Here is an 11,332-nt window from a genome sequence, read left to right on the forward strand (position 1 = left end):
ACAGAAATTAATTACAGATGTTATTACATGCAGGTATATTTAAAATATAAGTACAATGTAAAAACATGTATTTACACAATAAGTGCATTGTACCAAATTATTAATTTAAATGTAAGTACATAGTTGTTAAGGCCACTTAATATAAAGTGGGTCCAAAATTTCCCTTATCAGTGGAGTGACCAAAAAAATCGTCCATATTTGATTCCTGCTCATTTTGCCACAAAAATATCTGTAGGAGGTAATGCACATAAAAATCGGTGTCTGTTGTGTCTGTTGCCTCTCATGATAGGCTTGAAAGTAACTGAGGATGATGAAGTGTGGCAGATGTTAATGGCCTTAAAAGCCATTGTGGAACTTGTGATGGCCCCAGTTCATACAGAGCAGAGCATTTGCTACCTTGACTCTTTGATTTCTGAGCACCGACACAGATTTCTGGAAGTTTTTCCTCAAGAAAAGCTTCTTCCCAAAAACCACTTTCTCGAGCACTACTCTAAACTAATTCAGAAATTTGGTCCTCTGGCAGCCTTATGGACCATGAGATTTGAAGCTAAACTGGCTTTTTCAAAAAAGCTGTCAGACAAACAGGCTGTTTCGGGAACATACTGCTGTTCCTTGCAAAGAAAAAAAAATTGCATTGCATTGCATCTCCATGAATCAAATGTGATCAAGTCATCACTTTCGGTCACAAGCAACTTCACAAGTCTCTGTGGACATCCTAAAGGATGACATAAAAGATTTGGTGCAACATAGGTATCCACGTGTCACAATGGTACATGTTTCAAATAATGTGTGCTTATTAGGCACCAACTATAAACCTGAAATGTTGCTATGCCATGGCTTCACTGCAGACGTGCCAGACTTTTGTGAGGTGTTACAGTCTATCTTGGCTTGTAATTAACTGGTCTTTGTTGTGAGACTTCTAAGCACATGGTACAATGAGCACCTTAGGAGCTATGAGTTGGAACACACAGCCAACTTTCAGTTACTTGAGCAAAGAGAAATGGTTGACTACTATCCCCTGGCTGCTTACACTGTTGCAGGAAGACGACTGACTCCCTTAAAGCACTATATTTGCCCCTCTTTTTAGGTGCATGATTATCGAAGTTAATGCTGCAGTGTACAATTTTGTAATTAGGATGATTTGTTTTAATTGCTGTTTTTTCTGTTGCAGATGTGTACCCCAACAAATCTACAAATTATTTTTTGAAGAGAATGACATTCGCAAATTAGTTCTGCCCTCAGGCATCCCCAGTAGAGTTAGAGGCCAGTCCTGTCCAGAGCTGGAGGTCAACTCTTTGAAAAGAAAGAAAACAAATGAAAAGTCTTGCCCCAAAGGCATGAAAAGACCCAGGAAGGCTGAATTAAACTACTGGCCCCCATTTCCATTTGGGGAAACCAAGGAAACTTTAGAGAAGGAGAGAGTTGATCTTCTTAAAGAAATTCAGAAGAAAAACAACAAAAAGTTAATTGGTTTGTCAGGGTTGGGGATGAAGGGATGAGGCGAGGACTCAATCCCAGAAGGAAATAAGGCTTTTATTAATAATTAAATAAAACAAAACAAACAGAAACTACCCCGTAGGGGAAACCAACTGGCAAGGCAGGACAAAAGGCACACACAACATTCAACGACGAACTCGCACAGGACTGCAAACCTAAGGATAATAAATAGGGAGCAAATGAGGAGGGTAATAAGGGAATCACAGGTGGGGCAAATTAACCAATAATCAGGTAACAAGATGGGTGGAGTTAGACAATTGACACGAGAGCACATGGCACAAGAAACTAGACAAGAAAAAAGCCATGTGCTCACACAAAACAAAAGCACAAGCACATGGCCAGCAAAATGAATCACAAGCCATGTGCTTGAACAAAACAAGACACGAACACGCAGCTAATGAGAATACTCATAAGCCGGGACCGGAGGGACGGACCAGGGAGGTTCAGGCAGTACAGGAACCCTGGCGGATGACCAGGGTGGGGCCGGTGGGTTGAACCAGGCAGGCTCAAGCACCTCTGCAGGAGGCCAGGGTGGAGCCGGCAGGACACGGAGCTTGAGCTTGAGCGGTGCAGGCAGGGCAAGGAGCTTGGGTGTCTCCGGCAGGTCAAGGAGCTTAGGCGGAGCCGGCAGAGCAAGGAGCTTGGGCGGCGCCGGCAGGGCAAGACACATGGGCGTAGCCGGCATCAAGGGTAGAGCCAGCAAGGTAAGGAGCTTGGGCGGCTCTGCGACGGCATCAGGCTCTGGGATGGCCTCCAGGCCTTGAAAGATGGAAGAAGCCTTCTTCCTCCCCCTCCTTCGTTTCCGAGAGTGTGACACTACAGCTTCGTCGTCCACCTCCGGGGGGCACTGCAGCTTCATCGGGCACCACTGGGGGCGCTGTAGCCTCATCGGCTGCCACTGGAGGCACTGCAGCCTCTTCGGCCGCCTCTAGGGGCAGTGAGGCAGACCCATTCTTCCTCCTCCCCCTCCTCCGTCTCCGAGAGGGGGGCACTGCAGTGTCGTCAGCTGCCTCTGGGGGTGCTGCAGCTTCGTCAACCACCTCTGGGGGGGGGGGGGCGCAGCAGCTTTGTCAGCCACCTCTGGGGGTGCTGCGGTGCCTCTGGCCACCTCTGGGGCCTCTGAATCTGAACAAGACATGAGTGCCGGGATCCGAACACCATGCTCCAACAAGAAACAAGGCACGCCGAAAAGAGAGCACACGGCTCGAGCACACTCGAAGCTGCATGCTCACAAGAAAACAAGACAAGACGGGAGTGCCAGGGCTCCATCACAAAACCATGAATAAACTAGACCGAAGTGACAGAACCCTGACACTACCCCCTCCCCAAAGGGACACCACCTGGGAGGGGCAGGAGGGCTGAGCCTGGGAGGCTCAGACAGTTCAGAAGTCCTGGCAGAACGCCAGGGTGGAACCAGAGGGATGGACCAGGGAGGTTCCGGCAGTACAGGAACCCTGGTGGATGACCAGGGCGGGGCCGGTGGGTCGAACTAAGCAGGCTCAAGCACCTCTGGTGGCGCTGCAGCCTCTTCACCTGGAGGATTTCCCTGACGAGCTAGGAAGTGGACGGATCCTTCAAACGTCAGGTAATCCAGCCCCTTCATTCTCCACCAGTTGAGGGGTTCATCCAGGGCACTATTAAAAAGGTCCTTGAGGGCCGCATCATTGTACCCAAACCCCTCCGCAGTACTGGGGAACTCCAGGGCAAACTTCCTCGTGTCTGTCCCTTGCTGTCGGAGGGAGCTCAGGTCCTTGAACTGGAGAATGCGCTCATAGAGGGGGCTGGAGAGAGTGGAGACAGATGGATGGCGCAAGCCCTTCCTCTAATGGCGAGATCGTTCTGTCAGGGTTGGGGATGAGTTGAGGACTCAGTCGCAGGACGAAATAGGGCTTTTATTAATACTGAAATAAAACAAAACAAACAGAAACTACCTCGTAGGGGAAACCGACTGGCAAGGCAGGACAAGGAGGGACAAGGCAGAGCAGGAAACAAGGCGCACACAACATTGCACAGAACTCGCACAGGACTGCAAACACAAGGAGAATAAATAGGGAGCAAATGAGGTGGGTAATAAGGGAAACATAGGTGGGGCAAATTAACCAATAATCCGGTAACAATATGGGTGGGGTTAGACAACTGACATGAGAGCAAATGGCACAATAAACCAAACAAGACAAAAGCCATGTGCTCACACAAATCAAAAACACAAGCACATGGCCTGGAAAACAAATCACAAGCCATGTGCTTGAACAAAACAAGACACGAACATGCAGCTAATGAGAATACTCATAAGCCGCGTGTTCACACAAAACATGACAACATGAAAGCACGCAGTCAATGAAAAACACAAGCTGCATGCAACAACACAAGACACGAGGACAGAAGAGCGTACGCCCTGAGCGAACTCGAGACCGCACACTCCCACAACAAAACAGAACATGGAGCGCGAGTGTCCAAACCTCGACACCAAACCGAAACTGAATCTGGACAAGACATGAGAGCTGGGATCCAAACACAACGCTCCAACAAGAAACAAGGGACTCGACAAGAAACAAGAGAGTGCACGGCTCGAGTGTGCTAAAACCTAAAGTGTGCTGACCTAAAACCTCCGCAAGTAATAACCTAGAACACTGTCTAAGACTCGATGGCTGCTCTGTCAATTCTTCGTCATCAGTTAGGAACCTAGGTGTGCTATTTGATAGCAATCTTTCCTTTGAAAGCCACATTTCTAGCATTTGTAAAACTGCATTTTTCCATCTCAAAAAGATATCTAAATTATGACATATGCTCTCAATATCAAATGCAGAAATGTCAGTTCATGCATTCATGACCTCAAGGTTAGATTATTGTAATGCTTTATTGGGTGGTTGTTCTGCATGCCTAATAAACAAACTCCAACTGGTCCAAAATGCAGCAGCTAGAGTTCTTACTAGTTCCAACAAATATGACCATATTAGCCAGGTTCTGTCAACACTGCACTGGCTCCCCATTAAACATCGTATAGATTTAAAAATTTGCTTATTACTTATAAAGCCCTGAATGGTTTAGCACCTCAGTATTTGAACAAGCTCTTATTGCATTATAGTCCTCCACGTCCGCTGCATTCACAAAACTCTGGCAATTTGATGATACCTAGAATATCAAAATCAACTGCGGGTGGCAGATCCTTTTCCTATTTAGTGTCCAAACTCTGGAATAACCTACCTAACATTGTTTGGGAGACAGACACATTATGTCAGTTGAAATTTAGATTAAAGACCCATCTCTTTAACTTGGCTTACACATAACACACAAACACATTACTAATATTCAAATCCGTTAAAGGATTTTTAGGCTGCATTAATTAGGACAACCTGGAACACTTCCCCTAACACCCAATGTACTTGCTACATCGTTAGAAGAATAGCATCTACGCTAATATTAGTCTGTTTCTTTCTTATTCTGAGGTCACCGTAGCCACCAGATCCAGTCTGTATCCAGGTCAGATGGACACTGCAGTCACCCGGATCCAGTACGTATCCAGCCCAGATGGTGGATCAGCACCTAGAGATGACCTCGACAGCCCTGAATGTCAGAGGAGAACTAGATGAGCCCCAGAGACAGATCCCCAGTGAAGACCTTGTCTCCTAGATGGCCACCGGGACAAGACCACAGGAACCAGTTGAGACATTGCTGCAGCCTGGAATTGAACTGCTGTTTTTGTCTGCCCAGAGGAGAACTGGCCCCCCGACTGAGCCTGGATTCTCCCTAGGTTTTTTTTCCATTCTGTCACCGATGGAGTTTTAGTTCCTTGCCGCTGTCGCCTATGGCTTGCTTAGTTGAGGACACTTAATTTCCAGCGATATCGTTGACTTGATTGCACAGATTGCACTGAATTCAATGATGAGCTGCCTTTAACTGGAAATTGAGTGTTTACTATTGTCATTTTGCATTATTGACACACTATCTTGCTATTGTAAAGTTGCTTTGACACAATCTGTATCGTTAAAAGCGCTCTATAAATAAAGATGACTTGACTTGACTTGTCAGGGCTCCATCACAAAACCATGAATAAACTAGACCGAAGTGACAGAACCCTGACATGGTGAGATAATGGAGAAGACTTTCTCCTATCGAAGATTAGAAATCATTAATCACTGCCCTGCTGTCAAAGATTTAATGGAGAGATGGTCAGCTCTTTTTTGTGAATCTGAGGTAAACCTTAGTTATTCTTTTGTTGGCTTGATGGTAATATGTAGGCGCTTAGAACTTTTGGAACTCATATGTCATTCATTACAAACAATTAGATATTTTAATTTAATTAGTATAGCATGATGTGTGTGTGTGTGTGTGTGTGGTTGGCAAAAATTTAAAAAAATATATTTGACTACTGAATCTTAAATGTGTTGCATTTTATTTTTTTGTTTTCTTGGTCTTAGATTAAGAATGAGTTCAGAAGGATAACCACAATTCCCCTGGAGCCAACCTTTCTGCAAAAACTGGACCTCTACTGGATTTGTTCAAAATGAAGGATGTGGATGCAGGCATAAAAATGAGAAGTTTGCTAGATTCACTCTGCCAGGTAAATGTATATATTACACATCTGATATCCTGCTGCTTCCTTACTTAATAGATATGCAGTTGTATGTAGATGGAAGTGTACACTGTTAATGTTCACTGCAATTTACTTTTGTTTTTATCAGCAAGTTGAAGATAAGCGAGATGCTGTGATTCGCTGCCTGCTTTCCTTCCTGGGAGAATCATCTGAGGAGCTCAATGAAGCCTACCAGGTACATTAATAGGCAAATTCTAATTGTGTTTTGACTTTGGATATGTACAGTACTACAAAAGACTAAGGCACATTAGTGTTTTCATCCCCAAAAGTGGTTTTTACTTTTCATATCTTTGTGCTGTAGTTTGTCAGTATACTCTAAAAAATGGTTCTATATAGTACAAAAAGTGGTTCTTTGGCTTGTAATCATAGGAGAACCGCTTTGAAGTGCTCTTCAAGTTCTTCAGCGGTTCATCACTGGTTCTTTTTTTTTAGATGACTGAGGTGCTATATAGCACCGTTACCGTATACAGAACCTGTTAAGCCCCTGTATGGTTCTTCAGCAGTTCTTCTGTGGTTCTTTGGGGTGGTTAAGGTGCTATAAAGTACCACTGCTGTACAAAGAACCTGTTAAGCCCCTTTAAAGGTTCTTATAGAGCCAACTGTTGGTTGAACTGTTGGTACTGTTTAGCACCATTTCTGTCGAAGAAATAACATGCTATATGGCACCTCTTATGGGTTCTACATAGCACCATTTGACAAAGGTGCTGTAGAGCACCTTTAAAGATATAGTGCTATATAGCACCAAAAGTGGTTCCCCTATGATTATGAGCCAAGAACCACTTTTAGTGTTATATAGCACCATTGTTTTAGTGTATGAAATACCAGTTTACATTCCTAAACATCCATTTTGCCATTATTTGTAATAATCCAGTGAGATTTTTGTATGCACATGGAGTCTGACAACAGTTGGTGCTCCACAGAAGATCTGGTCTCACCATCATTGAGTCTGTCTATTATAACATGAAGAAAGAGATAAAACAGAAACAGCCTAAATCAAGAAAAACTGTTGCAATGTCTGCAAAATGCTTAAAAAATTTACATGCAAAGTTACCGTAAAAACTATATTGAGTGTACCTAGGCCAAAAACTGCTTTAAGTGCAAAGGGTGATCACACAAAAAATGTATTTAGTCAATAGAAGGTAAATGAAAATCAATTTATGAAAGCATTTTAAAGGCATCTCCACTTTACAGAATTTTTACACAAGAGCCTAAAACACTTTTACAGTAATGTAGCTTTGCAGGTAGTTTTTTAAGTGTCTTGCTGACACAGTTATTCTGGATTTAGTCTTAATTTTTTCCCTCTTTCTTCATGTAATAACAGATTTAATGATGGTGAGACCAAATCTCTGTGTGTACAGTATTGTAACCACTTTGCACTTATTTGTGTATTTGACAGGATGTCAGCAGAAACGTGAATTAAGATAGCTTCACCAATCATGTAATGAAGATCATTGTACAGAGCAGCACTGCAGGAGAGGAAGATGCCAACATAGCTGACGTCATCATCATGATTGAGGTAACTGAGGTGCTGTTGGGATGTAAGAATCTCACAAATGTGTGCCTTTTGCTCATGGGCTTCATTTACTCCCTGAACTTAAGCTGTCCCCCAAAGCTGAGAAACACATTTGAAGTCTTTCAGAAAATCTTTCTTGGGCTGGATGCTTTAAAATTTTCTCCAATAGTTTAGCTCTTTGCATAGAAAGCTACTAATATAAGTCTGCTATATTTGGCCATTTTGTTTGACACTTACACTTGCATTTTGTATTTTCTCATTTGTTCAGCAAGTGAGAATGTTGTAAAAATGGTTGGTTAATGTAACTTAGAGCAACGTTTGTACTATACTGTACTGTTTAACAGAAACATTGTAATGCAGTGTAATGTGAGTAATGCAGTGCTGCTAAAGAAAACAGAAGCAGATGTTTATTTGTTTTATGACAGTGTTCACAGTGTTCACTGATCACAGTTAAGCATCAAAAAAAGTTATATACAAAAAAAAATCTGTGATAAGATAAAGATGCTGAACCATTTTGGCCAACAGCAGTTAATCTTAATGAATGTGTCCATTCATTTTTATTCACTTGTTTTATCATTCCTTTTGTTTAATCTGTTTTTTTCAAGAGTTTAATTTCAAATAAAAGTACAAAGTTTTTTCAGTGTACATTTATCACGACACTGGCGTACAGCAAAGTTAATTTTAAAGTTCACTGTACATTAAACTTCTCCGTAGATTACATGTAAAACACAAGACAACTGTTTTCGACACAGATGCCGTTTGCTAATAACGGATGTTTGTGCAAATCGGTTCTATAGCAAACTCAACTCTGTCAATATTCACAGTTAACGCATTAAGTCTTTAACCACCAGCACTGCAGACAGCTTAATAGCTCTATACTTTTCTGCAAACATAACTAAACATAACTTACTTGCATGTAAAAATCACATCAGTCTTCGAGAAAAATTTCCTTTGCTTTTCTCTGCCTCTGTGCGCCACTTCGGAACCAAGAAAGCATGCGTATAGAATGCCTGGGTTCATGGAGTAACTTTTACTTGCGTTTGTCATTTTTTGCATTAGTTCATTAGATGACAAAACACTAAGTAAATTTTACTTGGGCAGTTCAATTTGAATTTACTTATGTATTTAAGCACAATAAATGAAAACGAAACCTCAAGTATAACGCGACATTTTGAAGTAACAAGACAAAATAGGATTTGTTTGTAAAATGTACTTAAATTATGCTATCTTGATTTACAAGTTTAAAAAAAAAATCACTTTTTTACAGTGAATGACACATTAAAAAAATAACCGATGTGAAGCTGGTATAGTTTATGATTGTTTATGCCCTATCTCAAATGTCTGTATTACTTCCAATAAGCACAGACCTCATTGCTTTGCTTTCAATAATAATGCCTGTGGTACCATAGCAGAATGACTCTCATCTGAAGGGAAATTCAGCAATGGCAAAGGACCGGAAAACACTACACAAGGGAGCCATAATTTTGGCAAAAAGCAACACGTTTAATTTAGGGCAGCACTGTTTCACATAACAGCTAAATACATAATCTGGTTGTGGACAATGTTGATGTGACATATTTGTTTAATGTTTGAGTGGTAGATCATTTAAAATGAAATTACAGGAAGACAGGATAGATGAGTGCTGTTTGAAATCATTTCAAGGAAACATTTTATCAGGCTTCAATATGAACCACTGTCCAAACAAAATATGTTTGTGTATCTCTAATCTTAATCTCTTATCTATTTTAGGGCTACTTATATGATGTAACTCTGCAGAACCTATTAGAACTTTGTTCTGCACTACAATCAGCAAGAAAATTATAGATACGTTTTTTTAACACATCTGTTTTCTAGAGACAGATTCGAACTGTATGTTCTGAATCTCATAACTGTATTAAACTGGAGGTTTTGCTCTTTGAGCACCCCCAAAACAATGCTGGTCATTGTTCTTCCTCAAATAAGTATATATGAATATCATATTTCAAAAATATTGTTTTCTCTCTCTCATGATCATCTCTCTTATTTTCAAGACTATGCCCTAAAAAAAAAGAATCGTCAGAAGAGCCAACCATTACCATCACAAAAGGCACCCAACTTCGATATACTAATAAAGAGAGATTTTTTTCCCCATTCATTTATGTAATTTAAATTTCAGATGGTCCAAGGACTATCAAGTCAACTGTGCCATTTAATTATGGCTGTTTGAAATGAGTTTCCTCTTTTCTTTAAAGTTTTTGAGCTGTGATAAGAGCTAGCTCATCACATTACATTCTGCCATTGCAATACCCATTTCAGCAGCTCGCTCTAATTGTTCAGATGAGAATTCAGGCCCTACAGAGCAAAGAGCTAAGGTAGTCCTGGTACATTTTTGACAGTTTATCCATATAAACTTGATTGTAGTGCATCAGTGGTGCGCACAGACAATATTGGACTTGCTTTCAAAACATTTCCCTTTAAAGGCATTTTTAATGCATCATCTGTGGCTGGAATTAGTAATCTGTGGAATTATTAAATATTATAATTCATATTACAATTCATTATAATTCATGTTACAAGTTTTTTTTTCTTCACTGGAACTCAAAACATATATAGAGTATAGTATTGTAGTTTATAGTACAGTATCGATGTCTGATTCTAAACTAAAGTCTAAAGTCTTTTTTTTTTTTGCAGACATCACGGCTCACTCCGTATTCACTGTTGCTTTGAAGAAACCTATGCGCTCTAAAAGTATAATTAAGTAACATCATCTTATGAAAGTATTGTTATTTTTTTTTTGTATTTGTGACTACTGTAGTTGCAGTCTGAAGCCATGACGTTTAAGTGACAAGAGGGCAACTAGATGACAGAATCTTTATTTTGCGGTGATCTATCCCTTTAACCCTTGTATGGTGTTCGGGTAAACTAAAATAAAAATAAAAATGATACAATTAATTATTTTTTCAAACTCAGACTCCTTGGCCTTGGCTCATTTTCTGTGAAGAACATATATCAGAACAAATTTTCAATGACCACTCACTATACCCCCCCCCCCCTACACATTTATATTACATACAGGATGTTGGGGTCCACTGGACCCGGGGCTAATGAAAGAGTGGACATTTTAGGTCCTGTACCTTCACTCTGTCAATTCAAGTCAAGTCTCCTTTATTTATATAGCGCTTTTAACAATACAGATTGTGTCAAAGCAACTGTACAGCATTAATTAGGAAAATATTGTGTCAATAATGCAAAATGACAATTGTAAACACTCAAGTTTCAGTTAAAGGCAGTTCATCATTTAATTCAGTGATGTCATCATCCAGCTCAGTTCAGTTTAAATAGTGTCTGTGCAATCAAGTCGACGATATCGCTGGAAATTAAGTGTCCCCAACTAAGCAAGCCAGAGGTGACAGCAGCAAGGAACCAAAACTCCATCAGTGACAGAATAGAGAAAAAACCTTGGGAGAAACCAGGCTCAGTCGAGGGGCCAGTTCTTCTCTGGTCAGACGAAACCAGCAGTTCAATTCCAGGCTGCAGCAATGTCACATTGTGCAGACAACTCAACTGGTTCCTGTGGTCTTGTCCCGGTGGCTGTCTAGGAGACTCACTGGGGATCTGTCTCTGGGGCTCATCTAGTTGTCCTGATCTCCGCTGACATTCAGGGCTGTAGAGGTCCTCTCTAGGTGCTGATCCACCATCTGATCTGGATACAGACTGGATCTGGTGGCTACGGTGACCTCGGAATAAGA

At 41.2% G+C, this 11,332-nt stretch overlaps 1 pseudogene; it reads left to right on the plus strand.

The window, feature by feature from the left end:
* The first annotated feature begins 282 nt into the window (after positions 1 to 282).
* Positions 283 to 7,806, plus strand: LOC107564785 (uncharacterized; annotated as a pseudogene).
* Positions 7,807 to 11,332: the final 3,526 nt, after the last annotated feature.

This window comes from Sinocyclocheilus grahami, unplaced genomic scaffold (assembly GCF_001515645.1).
Source record: "Sinocyclocheilus grahami isolate Dianchi unplaced genomic scaffold, SAMN03320097.WGS_v1.1 scaffold963.1, whole genome shotgun sequence".
NCBI lineage: Eukaryota > Metazoa > Chordata > Actinopteri > Cypriniformes > Cyprinidae > Sinocyclocheilus > Sinocyclocheilus grahami.